This window comes from Gopherus flavomarginatus, chromosome 5, assembly GCF_025201925.1.
Source record: "Gopherus flavomarginatus isolate rGopFla2 chromosome 5, rGopFla2.mat.asm, whole genome shotgun sequence".
Lineage (NCBI taxonomy): Eukaryota > Metazoa > Chordata > Testudines > Testudinidae > Gopherus > Gopherus flavomarginatus.
Genome location: NC_066621.1, coordinates 80,003,012 through 80,017,114, shown reverse-complemented (window position 1 = coordinate 80,017,114; position 14,103 = coordinate 80,003,012).

Sequence of the window (14,103 nt, the reverse complement as noted above, 5' to 3'; positions counted from 1 at the left end):
GCAGGAATAAGAAACACTGACTTTTTAGTGAGATAAAATGAGGGGGAGGCAGCCTCCAGCTGCTATGATAGTCCAGGCAGGACATTAAATGGTGGGGGAGAGAGGAGCCCAGCATCCCACTGCTATAATAGTCCAGGCAGTACAGAATCTTTTCTTTAGACATGAAGGGGGTGGGGCTGATGGATCTCAGCCCCCAGTTGCTATGATGAAGACGGTTACCAGCCATTCTGTACCATCTGCCGGGAATGACCGGGAGTCATTCCTACTTTTACCCAGGCGCCCCCAGCCGAACTCACCTGAGGCCAGCCAGGAGCACTCACAGGATGATGACGAGGATGGCTATCAGTTCTTCTGCACTGTACCATCTGCCACCAGGGAGGGGAGGGGAGAGGAGAGGATGCTGCTGTTCAGTGCTGCAGCATCGTGTCTACCAGCAGCCTACGGTAGACATACAGTGACATTGAAAAATGGCAAGAAACAATTTTTTCCCTTTTCTTTCAAGGCAGGGGAAGGGTGGTAAATTGACAAGATATACCCTGAACCACCCCAGACAATGTGTTTGACCCTACAGGCATTGGGAGCTCAGCCAAGAATGAAAATGCTTTTCGGAGACTGCGGAGACTGTGGGATAGCTGGAGTCCTCAGTACCCCCTCCCTCGCTCCATGAACGTCCATTTCATTCTTTGGCTTTCCATTACACTTGTCACACAGCACTGTGCTGTGGACTCTGTATCATAGCCTGGAGATTTTTTTCATATGCTTTGGCATTTCGTCTTCTGTAACGGAGCTCCGATAGAACAGATTTGTCTCCCCATACAGCGATCAGATCCAGTATCTCCTGTACAGTCCATGCTGGAGCTCTTTTTGGATTTGGGACTGCATCGCCACCCATGCTGATCAGAGCTCCACCCTGGGCAAACAGGAAATGAAATTCAAAAGTTCGCGAGGCTTTTCCTGTCTACCTGGCCAGTGCATCTGAGTTCAGATAGCTTTCCAGAGCAGTCACAATGGTGCACTGTGGGATACCGCCTGGAGGCCAATACTGTCTATTTGCAGCCACACTAACCCTAATCCAACATGGCAATACCGATTTCAGAGCTACTCCTCTCGTCAGGGAGGAGTACAGAAACCGGTTTAAAGAGCCCTTTATATTGATATAAAGGGCCTCGTTGTGTGGACGGGTGCAAGGTTAAATTGGTTTAACGCTGCCAAATTCAGTTTAAACGCGTAGTGTAGATCAGGCCTTTGTGTGCCTTACTCTTCCCATAGAAACAGGTCATCAGGTTGGCCATCACTTCTGTGTCCTTCAGTTGCCAGTGAATGATGATGTATATTATTTTTTTAATAATGTGCTTTAACAAAATTTCTGTATTATGGAATTTGCGATAGTAGAAGCTGATTACAAAGTTTGAAAATCTAAACAGATTTTGAAAGAGAAAAGAAAATAAAAAATGTGCAAGCCAACTTCATCTGCTCTATTTCCTCTATAATTCCCTTACTGATAGTTAAGAGGATCAGATGTTCAGAAGTCTCTTGTTTGATACTGGCTGATTGTTTCTCCCTGCAACCCAGGTGAAATTCAGGTCAGTCCATTTTACTCCACCTAGTTGCTCAGCTGGAAAAACAACTGAATGGTGCTTCAGATGGCTCAGACTGAGCCCCAAGTGACATTTGCAGTTTGAAAATAACATTCTTATTCAATTAGTCTAGTGTGTGTGTGTGGGGGGGGAAATGCCACTGTATTTAGTGAGCAAACGTGACAACTCAAGAATATTTTGTCAATTTCATGTCCCTCAGACTTCTCCCTAAGGCCAACAAAATGAGCTTTGATTTGTTTTATTTTTCTAAAACAACACATTTATTTCTATTTGATATTTAAGACAGTGGGCTTTTCTTTGCTGCATTGTTCACTCAAGGCATAACATGGAATTTGGTCCTAACTTGACTACTGTCTGCGCACAAAAATATCTAGCTCATGTTAATTGGTGCTGTAAACCCAAGCTAGCCGGACTGTTGTGGGAGGGAGGGGGCAAGGAAAGGGAGGGTATAGACTGATACTGAAGCTAGAAATTCTGCAGTGATGGAGACCAGCTTGAATTACAACTCATCAACTGCTAGTCCCATCACTCCGTTCTGCTAATCAAATCACTCTGTGTACTGCAGTGTGATCACTCTCACTAGAATGTACTAACTTAATTTAACTGTTGCAGTGGAGACAAGTCCAAGGAAAGAGTAACTGGGAAATGGTGATTATTAAATAAAGCTTTAACTATATAGAAAGCATTGTTGTAAACAGACAGGTAGCATAGTCCAGTCGATAGGCCAGTGGATTAGAAGTCAGAAGTTTTGGATTCTATTCCTGGCTCTGCCACTGACTTGCTGTGGGACCTGAGGCAAGTCATCACCTTTCTGTGCCTCTGTTTCACTTCCCATCCTTTGTCTATTTAGGGCATATCTACCTGAGGAGTGATTCCAGAGCAGCTGTTGCAGATGAACTCCCTATGTAGATGCTCTTATCTGGAAAAAGAGTGTATTATTCTAAATTTGTTTATTTCATTTTGGATTTTTTTTAAATTCACACCTTGTCTTCTTCCAGATTAGCTTCCATGTGTAGGCAAAGAAAGATAGTGTAAAGGCTTTGGAGCAAGGATGTTCTCCCAGTGTGTGTTTGTACAGTTGCTAGAGGAATAGAATGCCAATCTGCAATTTGGGCCTCTGGGCATTACTGTAAACAAGTGGTGTCAATTTCACTGTAAGTAGTTGGAGCAACTGACTCATCAGTGTGACATTTTCTATGAGTCACCTAGTTACCACTGTGCCATAGCAACAGAGAGACTTGCTGGAGTTAAACACTATATCAGTTCCCTGACAGTTAGTTAGCCACCCAGACAATCTCACCCAAAGCTCTGCCAGCCTTTACTTTGCCTTGAAGGTAACACTTGGTGCACCACAGTTCCTGGGCCCTCTGGAAGAATGTTCCTCTGGAGTATAAGCAGCAAAGAATCCTGTGGCACCTTATAGACTAACAGACGTTTTGGAGCATCAGTTTTCGTGGGTGAATATCCACTTCGTCAGATGCATGTAGTGGAAATTTTCAGGGGCAGGTATATATATATATATATGCAGGCAAGCTAGAGATAATGAGGTAGTTCAATCAGGGAGGATGAGGCCCTGTTCTAGCAGTTGAGGTGTGAAAACCAAGGGAAGAGAAACTGGTTTTGTAATTGGCAAGCCATTCACAGTCTTTGTTTAATCCTGAGCTGATGGTGTCAAATTTGCAGATGAACTGAAGCTGACACCATCAGCTCAGGATTAAACAAAGACTGTGAATGGCTTGCCAATTACAAAACCAGTCTCTCCTCCCTTGGTTTTCACACCTCAACTGCTAGAACAGGGCCTCATCCTCCCTAATTGAACTACCTCATTATCTCTAGCTTGCCTGCATATATATATATATATATACCTGCCCCTGAAAATTTCCACTACATGCATCGGATGAAGTGGATATTCACCCACGAAAGCTCATGCTCCAAAATGTCTGTTAGTTAGTCTATAAGGTGCCACAGGATTCTTTGCTGCTTTTACTGATCCAGACTAACACGGCTACCCCTCTGGAGTATCTAGCTCTTGCCACTGGACACTTTTTGCTATTTCCAAAGAGAGTGCACATACCAGCTTGTTTGATTCAACTACAAATTCACACTCTGCTGAATATTACACATTGGAGATCTACTTATGATAAAAGAAAGAGAAGTTTATTAACAAAGAGAGAGATTTAAGAGATACTGAATAAGGATAGTGGAAATAGGTATGTTACTAATAAAACTAAATTATAACACGTTTCTAAGACACTAAACATAACTTTTTCAGGCTAAAACCTTTGTCTAAGATAAGCTTCTCACCTACAGCAACCTCTCAGCATCTCCAGCCCCCAGGGGCCAGGATCCAGCTTTTATGGATAAAAAAAAACTGTCCTTTTTTGTTCCTTCAGTGATGGACAACAAAATGTCTTTTTGCTTCTCCTCATATCCCCACCCTCCAACTCATAGATAATCCTCTGTGATTGCAATCTCTGTTTTCTTCCTATAATGTGTGAAATTATGTCAACCCCTGGATTTTCCTGTTGACTCATATGATCATAAAGCTCCCATTGTGTTTTGGCTTTTACAATGATTGATTTACATCAGAAACCAAGGCAGAGAGGTAAAACAACATTCCTTTGTCTAGGACAACCTTATTGATCAACCTGCCTTGTTACAGAGTTTAAATATATTTAAATATTTTAGTACATACATACATACATCCAACTTCTTGACTAACACTCATACATACACCTTGCAATGCTTATGACTAGTATGATATACGCTTTCATTTGACACTTCCTACCATGTTCCTTATAGATAAATATTATGACAGAAATGTGTTAGGTGTGGTAAGTTTGTCAGGCCTGATAGGAATTGCTGAGATAGAGCAATGAACCACCAATGGGTCTCAATATCATGGTCAGGAAAGGCTAACATTACTAAATATTTAGAGCCTGATCAAAAAATATCTATGGAGCTAAGGTGTTATGATAGCAATGTACCAGTGTGAAATGGGTATAAAACCTGACACTGATATGTGCAATTCTTTTCTCAGGATAGGGTTCTAAAGATGGAGAAAGCTTGTTGACAGAGGTAGCATGAGTAAAAGGCACATTTAGACTATTATCAGGGGACAGTTCCAAAGAGTAAGATCTCTTAAAAGGGGGGATTATTTCCAAAGGAAAATGGTGGGAGGTGCAGAATTTGAGACACTTAAAATAGACTAGACAGGCCATGAAACAAGCTACAACAGGAAACACTTCTGCACCAGCAGAAATGGACTGAGTAATCTCACCCATCTACAATAGTTATGCAGATGACTAGCTACAGGATCACAGTGATGGGAACAATTGTGTATTTATGTGGAAGACTTCCTGACACAAGATATGTAAATCATGCATATAACCAGATACCTCAGACTTGTGGGCAACATTCATAAGTGAATTACGTTGATAGAATGAGGAGTACTTTTGGCACCTTAGAAACTAACAAATTTATTTGGGCCTATGCTTTCAGGGGCTAAAACCCACTTCATCGGGTGTGTGCAGTGGAAAATACAGTAGGAAGATATATACACACAGAGAACATGAAAAAATGGGTGTTGCCATACCAACTCTAATGAGACTAATCAATTAAGGTGGGCTATTATCAGCAAGAGAAAAAAAACTTTTGTTGTGATAATCAGGATGGCTCATTTCAAACAGTTGACAAGAAGGTGTGAGCAACAGAAGGGGAAAAAGGGGAAAAATTAGCATGATAAATAGATTTTACTTTGTGTAATGACCCATCCACTCCCAGTCTTTACTTTAGAGAAAAGACTTTCCCAAAACAGCACGCAGCATTTAAACCAGTGGTTCCCAAACTGGGGCAGCCATTTGTGTAGGGAAAGCCCCTGGAGGGCTGGGCCAGTTTGTTTACCTGCCAGGTCTTCAGGTTCGGCAGGTTGCAGCTCCTATTGGCTGTGGTTCATCGCTCCAGGCCAAATGGGGCTGTGGGAAGCGGCAGCCAGCAAATCTCTGGTCCTGCACCACTTTCCGTAGCCACCATTGGCCTGGAGCGGTGAATTGCGGCCAGCGGGAGCTGCGATCAGCTGAACCTGCAGACCCGGCAGGTAAACAAACCGGCCCAGCCTGCCAGGGGCTTTCGCTACACAAGAGGCGGCCCCAGTTTGAGAATCACTGATTTAAACCCTTGTATGCCACATCCTAGCTCTTATGCAATGCTTGTGTCTATCATTTTTCAGTACCCTCATGTTACAAGTTGGAAAACACCCAAAGAACCCAAATGTGTTTCTTTTATTAATAAGTACATAAACTACTGTAAATTTACACCATGCAAATGGAATAGAAGTCCATGCAGACTGTGCTTAACAACTATCCACTGATTTCTCCTGGCCATGGTGTTATTCACAAAATAGTTGTAATGTAATTTGAAGCTTTCCCAATAATAAAAGCCTGATCACTAGATCTCTAAGAAAAAAGGTACTTTACACTTGGGAGCTGAAAGATGGGAAGGTACCATTTCCCAGTTAACACATTTGCATGTCCTGTGTCTCTTTGGAAAACAAACTGTTGGATCGTCCGTTTGTGAGGTGGGCTCGCTGTTTCTTTTTCTCTGCCTGTTGGTAAAGAAGGATAAAATAGATAATCCCATGTTAGAACTAGATGTCCATGGTGTGATTTATTGGAGTGCATTTGTCATTTCACTGTGACTGTAGACTGAAGGCCTGAGACAAATTGAGTCCGTCAGCCTTTATCTTTTCATTTCTATTTGGTTGTCAAAAAACTGAAATAATAGAAAGAAAGGAGAATTGCCCAGGAAGGTAGCCAAGGTGAAAGTCAAGCTACAGGGAGTCTGCCTTTAAAGTATTGTGGCAAAGTACCTGTTTCTCCTCTGCTGACTCAGTCCCCTTTTTCCTTGGAGACACAGGCTTGGGCAAAGTAAAGTCCTTCTCGGTCGCGCAGGGTCTGGCTGATCCTTTTCTCAATCAGTCCTTTGCTCTGTTTTTCTCCCCTTCTGGAAAGAGTGCAAGTCTTCCTGGCTGGAAGAGTTCAGAGTTTTGCTGCACCTACTCGCTGGCCTGCCTGCCTGCCTGCCTGCCTGCCTGCCTGCCTGCCTGCCTGCCTCTCTCTCTCTCTCTCTCTCTCTCTCTCTCTCTCTCTCTCTCACTCCCCTCTCCTGCCCTCCCCCACTTCCCTGCCAGGGAGGGTTTAAAAAGGTCTCCAGCAATTTGTGCCAGCTGAACCTAATTAGTTCCCTGGCAACCTCTGTTCCAGCTGAACCTTATTTCTCCACGGCTATATCTCCTAAGTGAATAGGGAGAGGCCTTTTAGCCCCTCTGGGACTAATTACTATCCCTCCTTTGGTAGCTATTTGTCCTGGGTTTGCCACAGTATCTTTCTCACATCCTATTCAGAAGAAGCCCAAATACTATTCAAACAGAAGACAGCAAATCTGTCCAGTTTAACATATATACGCACATGAACACAGGAATATATGTGTACAATTTTTATATTAAGACTCTGCTACTGTATTAGAAAATAATACTGCAGGTTAAAGGTGAAAAATTCAGCCCAAAGACACAGTTAACTTTTTCCTTGCTCCAGCTGCATATTTACATAATATGCAATTGACTGTCAAATAGAGAGATCCTATTGCCGAGGGATTCCAGTAGACTGATTTGTTTTATAACAGCTGGCAACAAGGGAAAGCAAGGCTCTATTTCTGTGAAACAAAATGAATCCAGCATACAAAGTCTAGGCTACTGCTGTTGTTATTGCTGATGTACTAATTGCTACAGTAAGTATGTTGAGTAGAGGATGAGATAAAATTTGATGGACCTCAAATGATTCAGAGGATAATTTCAGAAAAATTGCTCCAATCATAAGACCTGTCCTGTGAAATACTGAACACTTCTAGCAAGGTGCTGACTGCCTTCAACTCCTATTGGCTTCAACTGGATACAGTGTCTTTTTAACTTGAAAATTAAGGTGGAAATCTCATGAGATTTTCTCACAAGAATTTCCACTGCTTTCTAGCTTCAATTGGTTTAATTAAACTATGAAAAAGTCTCCCAATGGTCCTTTTTCCTTCCATCTTTCCAGTGCTTTGGGGATGCTGCAATAATTTAGATGGAATATATGTGGGCCCAAAGAGTCAAAAGTGTTAACATGACCCTGTAATTTTTCAAAATTAAACAGTTTTAAACCAGGCTTGGGGGTTTGATATACAGAGACCTCAGCCTGCTTATAGTATGGCAAACACAGCATTATGCACCTATTAATCTTTTATTAAAGATATAGAAAAGAAGGGGAAAAGTTAAAGTATTTGAAAAGTAAAATATTAAGTAAGGCATTCATTTTAACAACTTCCCTTGTTCACTTTCAATTTAGAAGGAACCCCCCGATTGAGAGTCTCTTAAATGGTATTAAAAGTGATAATCAGTGGACTTCTTGGGTGAAAGAGCAAAAGGTTGTTGAGATGGGCTGGAGCTCTTGTTATTGCTGTTGTTAAAGTTTGGTCCCATTTCCTAGAAGACAAAAAAAGACAAATGCATACAAGAACAGAAAGAAAAGCTCAGCAATGGTAGAAAATGCAGCTTTTGTCTCTGTGTTTGAGCCTCATTCGTAAGCTTCTTGTTGGAAAAATACAGACAAGGTACATAATCTTAATATCAGCCATTGCTAGACCCTACAAATTTGTACTACAGTTGGCCCGTTTAGGGCATTGCTTTTAGTTGCCCCTTTCTGGTCACAGGCTTACAGCGATGTTGCAAATTAAACAGTCTTGGTGCACTGAGTCAGACTCTTGTTAGATACAAGGAAAAAAAAGAAGAAGGATAGAAAAGAGAAAAAATAAGGTGTAAAAGGAAAAAGCCGTGTGTGTGTGAGAGAGAGAGAGAGAGAGAGAGTCTCACATCCCAGGTCGTGATTGGGATTTAGCCGCAGCTGGTGGAGATGGTGGTGTCATCAGGTCCCACTCTCTTGTTTTGTCTGTTTATGACATCCTTCAGTATCAGGATGAAGAAGGCATAATGGTGTCATGCTGGATCCCAGGGTCCCAGAGGATGGAGGGAGTGGCAGCCATGATGGTGAAGCCCCTTCCCCTTCTTTCAGTCAGCAAATGTCTACATTCATTTCTGTTTGTATTTTGTTTCCATCAAAAGTTTTATTTTTCCTTTTCTGTTTAGGAACTCCAAAGGGAGTGATAGGTGGAATAGCCTGGCCTCTCATTATTTTGTCTACCAATAAGGCCTAATTTCTGACACACAGATTTTGTTCCATTGATTTCTGGTTCCCACCCTTCTCTTGTTTGTCAGGCACAATCTTAACACAGTCCTTGAATTATATCAGTAGGCCTTTCTAGTTCTTTTCATTTTATTTTTGCACCTTGCCTAATGGGGAATGAACTCAAACAAACATTTATAAATACAAGTTCATTTGTAGAGGATTTCAGAATGTAACAAATCTTGTTTAAGACTTTTCATTTCTGATCACAGATCTTGATCCTCTAATACACATTAAAATTATCTGAGTGATAAGCATACCATATCAACGGGAGCAATTCAAAATAAATGTGTGACAATATTGACTCATTCTATCAGCCCCCATTTCTCATAGCAGAACAAATCTGTACCAACTATTTGGGCAGATTACTCTTTCATTTTTAATATTTTGTTCACGTGAATAATTGTGAAAAATAAGTAGATGATGTACAAGCAATTTTTGACTGTATATAATGATACTTGGAGTAAATTATTCAATTTTGGCATTTTCAAAATCTGCAAAAACATTCATAAATTTGAAAAAAGTGCATTGTAGTTACATATGTACACACTTTGTAATTCATTACAACATAATTTCTCCATAATTGCTCAGTTACTGTAATATTTATATTTTCTTCCATAATAGACTGATCTTCAGAGAATAACTGTATTTACACAATCTCCATCTCTGCTCACTGAATGGGCTGGCAAAATGGCATATGAAACAAAATACTTTTCAGAAAGAATTTTGAAGGCTGAATATTGACAATGGGGAAGGTAAATGCAATGGATCTCTATAGATTTTGCTTTATGTTTATTAATAAAGGGGTTGCTAGTATTTCATTATGAACTCCTGTTCTTACGGGGTCTATACATCATCTATTGTGTACCAAAGCTAGACTGAGTTTAGGAGGAGACAAAACAAAGTAAAGGGAATTTCATTATTGCAGGATGTTTTTGTTTTGTTTTAAGCCTGTGGTTTTGTTTCTTGGAAAGAACCTTGAAATTGTAACTCCTGCAAATTGTTGTAAGTCACTCACGAGGATTAAAAATCTAACCCTCATTTCCTCAGTGTGGGATTTTGTCCTCTAGTTGCCGGTATGCAGAAGAGGTTAATGAGTCTACTATGGCTAACAGCTAAGGGTATTAGTCCTTTAGCTCAAGTGGTAGATGCTCAAGCTTTTTAGTACAAAGGACCAGAGTTGAATACCTGCTGATGCATGGTCAAAGTTTGTTGTGGGTTTTTCCTTACAATCACTGTTTTATTCACAGACCAACAGAGTTGGCTATTGGGATCTGGAAAACCCATAGCAGTATGTCCCTTTGGTTTTTTAGAGACCATATATAAATCCACAACTGTAGGAAGGCAGGAATTCTTGCTTTGGTGTCATCTGAAGGACTTGGGTTCTGCCATATAGAGCTCATTGGAGTATGTTTCCCCTAAATTTTTACAGTAAAGATACTGTAGGAAACCAGGATCATTATATGCTGCCATAGGCGTGAATAGAGCTTAACAGAGAATGAACATATGGTCCCTGTCCTGAGGGGCATAAAATCTAGGTTAGATACCACATAACTTGATGCAGGGAAAGATAATATGTAGCAATGTGAATAAACTGGCATGGCTCCCAAGTGGAGGTTAGAACGGGGTCACAGGCAGTGACAGAAAGGGACCAAAGCACTCTCTTGAGATGTGGAGGTTTGCAGGATGAGGCAGCTGCAATCTGGTGTTCCTAAGCCCTGAAAGAAACACGTTCCGTTTCTGCACAATAAAGGATTTCTTATAGGTGTGGACGGAGTCTGCCTTGTGGAGCTCTGATGCCTAGCATGAGTCAGAGTAGGAAAAGGGAGCCGGAGAGGGAGTTTGCATGGCAAGTGGGATCAGGAAAGAGAGTCCCTGAATAGGGAGCATCCCAGGAGAAGATGAGATATTTCTTATGGGAATAGGAAACAAAAGGGGCATGAAAGGAAATAGAGGTGATAAATCTTTGAGCCTGAGCATGTGTGGCTAGAAACAAGGGAAGAGATATAGGAAATGGCAGAACCATATGTAGGGAGTCGGAGTTTAATTTTCATGAAGTGGTGGTAGTGTGGGATGGGGAATAACAAGAAAATGGGTCTCAAAGAGGAAGCAATATGCTGTGAGTGGTGAGAGAGGCAACAAGTTTGTTGACAGCATTGCAGATTGACTGGATGGTGGAGGAGGGCCTGCAAGGTAAGCCAGAGAGAAGGCTGCATTAGTCTAGGCAGGAAACATAAAGGTCTAGGAAGGCTTTTGACAGTAGGGATGAGAGGAAAGAGGGACAAAAGGATGTGGAAGTTGGCATGTGAGCTTTCAGGTCCTCAACAATTTTCTGACATGCTTATGGAACAGAACCCATTAATGGCACATGGAGTCATTTCAGCCTGGAGTGAAAACCCAGATTTTCAATTTTTACGTTGAATTTCTTTGCTTCTGTGAGACAATCAGGCCAGCTTTTCTCATTGCTGTATTTTTTTTCCCCAGCTCTTGACACCAGGACATTTTTCATACTGCTAAGCGTAAAATGAGTTGACATTGTACTACAAACTCTCATTCTCATGGGTATAAATGAGAATATAAAAAAGTCCTATAGCTGTGCTTGCAAAGCCTGTCTGATTGTTTGGCTTTTCAACACCACAGACATGCTAAGCAGGCCTGCTGCCTAGTAAAACTAAAGAGTTAAATATTGATTTCCTTTCTTCTGTTTTTAATCCCAAATTCTACTTTGGAATTTTGTTATGGTACAGTAGGAATCATACAACTATTTCCACAGCAGGTTGGCCAATGCAGTATTTCCCATTAAAATGTCATTATTTCCTCCAGTAGGGCAAGGTGTTACCAATGCTTAGAAGTTATTTTTCCTATATAGATCTCAAAACACTTTACAGAGGAAATGAGTATCATTAGCCCTAATTTACCGATGGAGAAACTGAGGCAGAAAGGTTAAATGATTTGCCCAAGGTCACACAGAAGGTCAGTGGCAGAGCCAGGAATATAATTCAGGACTCCTGATTCCTAGTTCAATGCCCGGTCCACCGGATCACTCTATCATCATATGGGATGAATCTCATAATTAGCATAAATAACTTAAGCACAGGACTTCTGACATGAGTGTGACGAACAGTATTGTGTAAAATGCTAGATCCCGCTCCCAAAACAACCATGAGGCTCTTCAGCTTTTATTCAATACAAGTATGGTGAATATAATGAAGGACAATGATGACCTGGCATTTATTTCATAGCTTTCATTCAAATATTTTTCAAACACTTTATAGACTTTTACTGATTACACTAGCTGTGAGACCAGCGTTTGTGCTGAGCTCCCACTAAAGTCCATAGAATGTCTCTAGGCAGAGGGCTTTCAGGATCAGGTCTAAAAAATAAAGAACTCATTGGCCCAAAAATGAGCTGCAGACAAATGGACAGAAATATCATGACTGTTTAATATCTCAAAAGCATCACCACACCACTGCAACCACTAAGATAGAAAGTGAAGAATAAAGTATTCAGCTGAATGGTGCAGGATTAATAATTACTCAGATTGGAATTTGATCAGGGCTGTCATACTCACAACCCTAATCTTGCAAAGAGGGATATGGAATCTTTAATGAATGCGATAATCTATGTTACATATAGTATATGGGCCTGTTCCAAAACCCATAAAGTCCATGGGAATCTCTCAGTGTATTTCAGTGGGATTTGGATCAGGCCCTATATCGCTTAGTGAGTATATTATAAGAACATCCATAACAAAATTCTGGCATTAAAGTTAAGAATGGAAATGAAGTATAGGGCCAAATCTTGCTTGCTATAGTCAGACAGGTAATGAGACCCTGGCTTCACCTGAAATTCACAAACAGGATGTGTGTATGTACATATCGTGATTGTGTCTACATAGTTAAGCCACACGTGTTAGTCTAAGTATCTTATCCACTCAATAGCAGAAGGAAGAACATTGTGCAAAACAGTAAGGGTCCCAGGCAGTCTGCAAAGGAGGAACACTTATAGTCATTAGCAACACATCTCATCACTCCACACCTGAAGTGATTGAGCTTTACCCAAAGCTGGAAGGTCAAAACTAGGGGACTGGACTGTTAGATCTATCACAAGGTAAAAATGTGGCTGTGTTTGTAGCTTGTTCTTGACACCTTGTATACCACCCAGAGGTGATACTAGGAGAATTGTCCAAAGAGGGTGGCCTGAGCTAAGACAGTGGCTCAGTAGATTAAACATCTTTAAACAGGGGTAGATGTGGCATGACTAGCACCTTAAGGAGCAAATTCTGCAAGGAGACTTATAACCTGATGTCAGTAGGGTGATATTCAACAGGAGCAGCAGCCAGTCCATGTTAGTCAGTCCCATGTACATTTTATTATACGCACAGTTTCATTCATCTGGATGTCTGCTAATCCTGGTGAAAAAAAGCTGTGCAACACTAGGGAGTAATACTCTGATACAGAACAGCACAAGGCAAGCCCAGAATTTCTCAGTATCTGTGCATTGACTCCCCATGTAGAACCAGCTAGTTTGCTGAACAAGTTATTTCTTGTCTTTATTTTTAGCAAAGTGTTGTTAAAATGTTCCTTGAAAGTCAAGTTGCAGTTCCATGTAACACCTAGACACATAAGTTTTTGGTCATGGGGTAGCTTGTTTCCTGAATGGTCTTGTTGTTTGGCCCTTGTGTGGTGTTGATGAAAGCAGCTGGAAACTCTCTTTTTTGGTACTAGATTAAAGTCTCCATCTGTTGCATGTCAGCATTCAGAACGTCTAGCTGACTGAAATCCTGGTCCTGTACTGCCAGACAGATGTTATCTGTGTAAACGAAACACCTGGTAGTGATGTTGGGAATATCATTTGTGAAGAGGCTGAAAAGTATCAGTGCTAGAACTGAGCTTTGAGATAGTTATTTTGAGACCTTCTGTACATGTTTTTTGTCCAAGTGTAACTTGGAACCTGTGGCCTCTCAGCAACAGTTCCATAGCCATGACAACCCACTTCAGTTGGACCAATGTATGCCAGTAAACCAGAGGTGGGCAAACTATGGCCGTGGGCCACATCCAGCCCACGGGACCCTCCTGCCTGGCCCCTGAGCTCCTGGCCTGGGAGGCTCGCCCTTGGCCCCTCCCCTGGTGTTCCCCTTGTTGCGAATTATACCTGTAGGCCACGCACCATTTGTTTCTAGGCTGAGGCACAAAAACCAAAGATTTACAGAGTATCCAAACTACAAAGTTTTA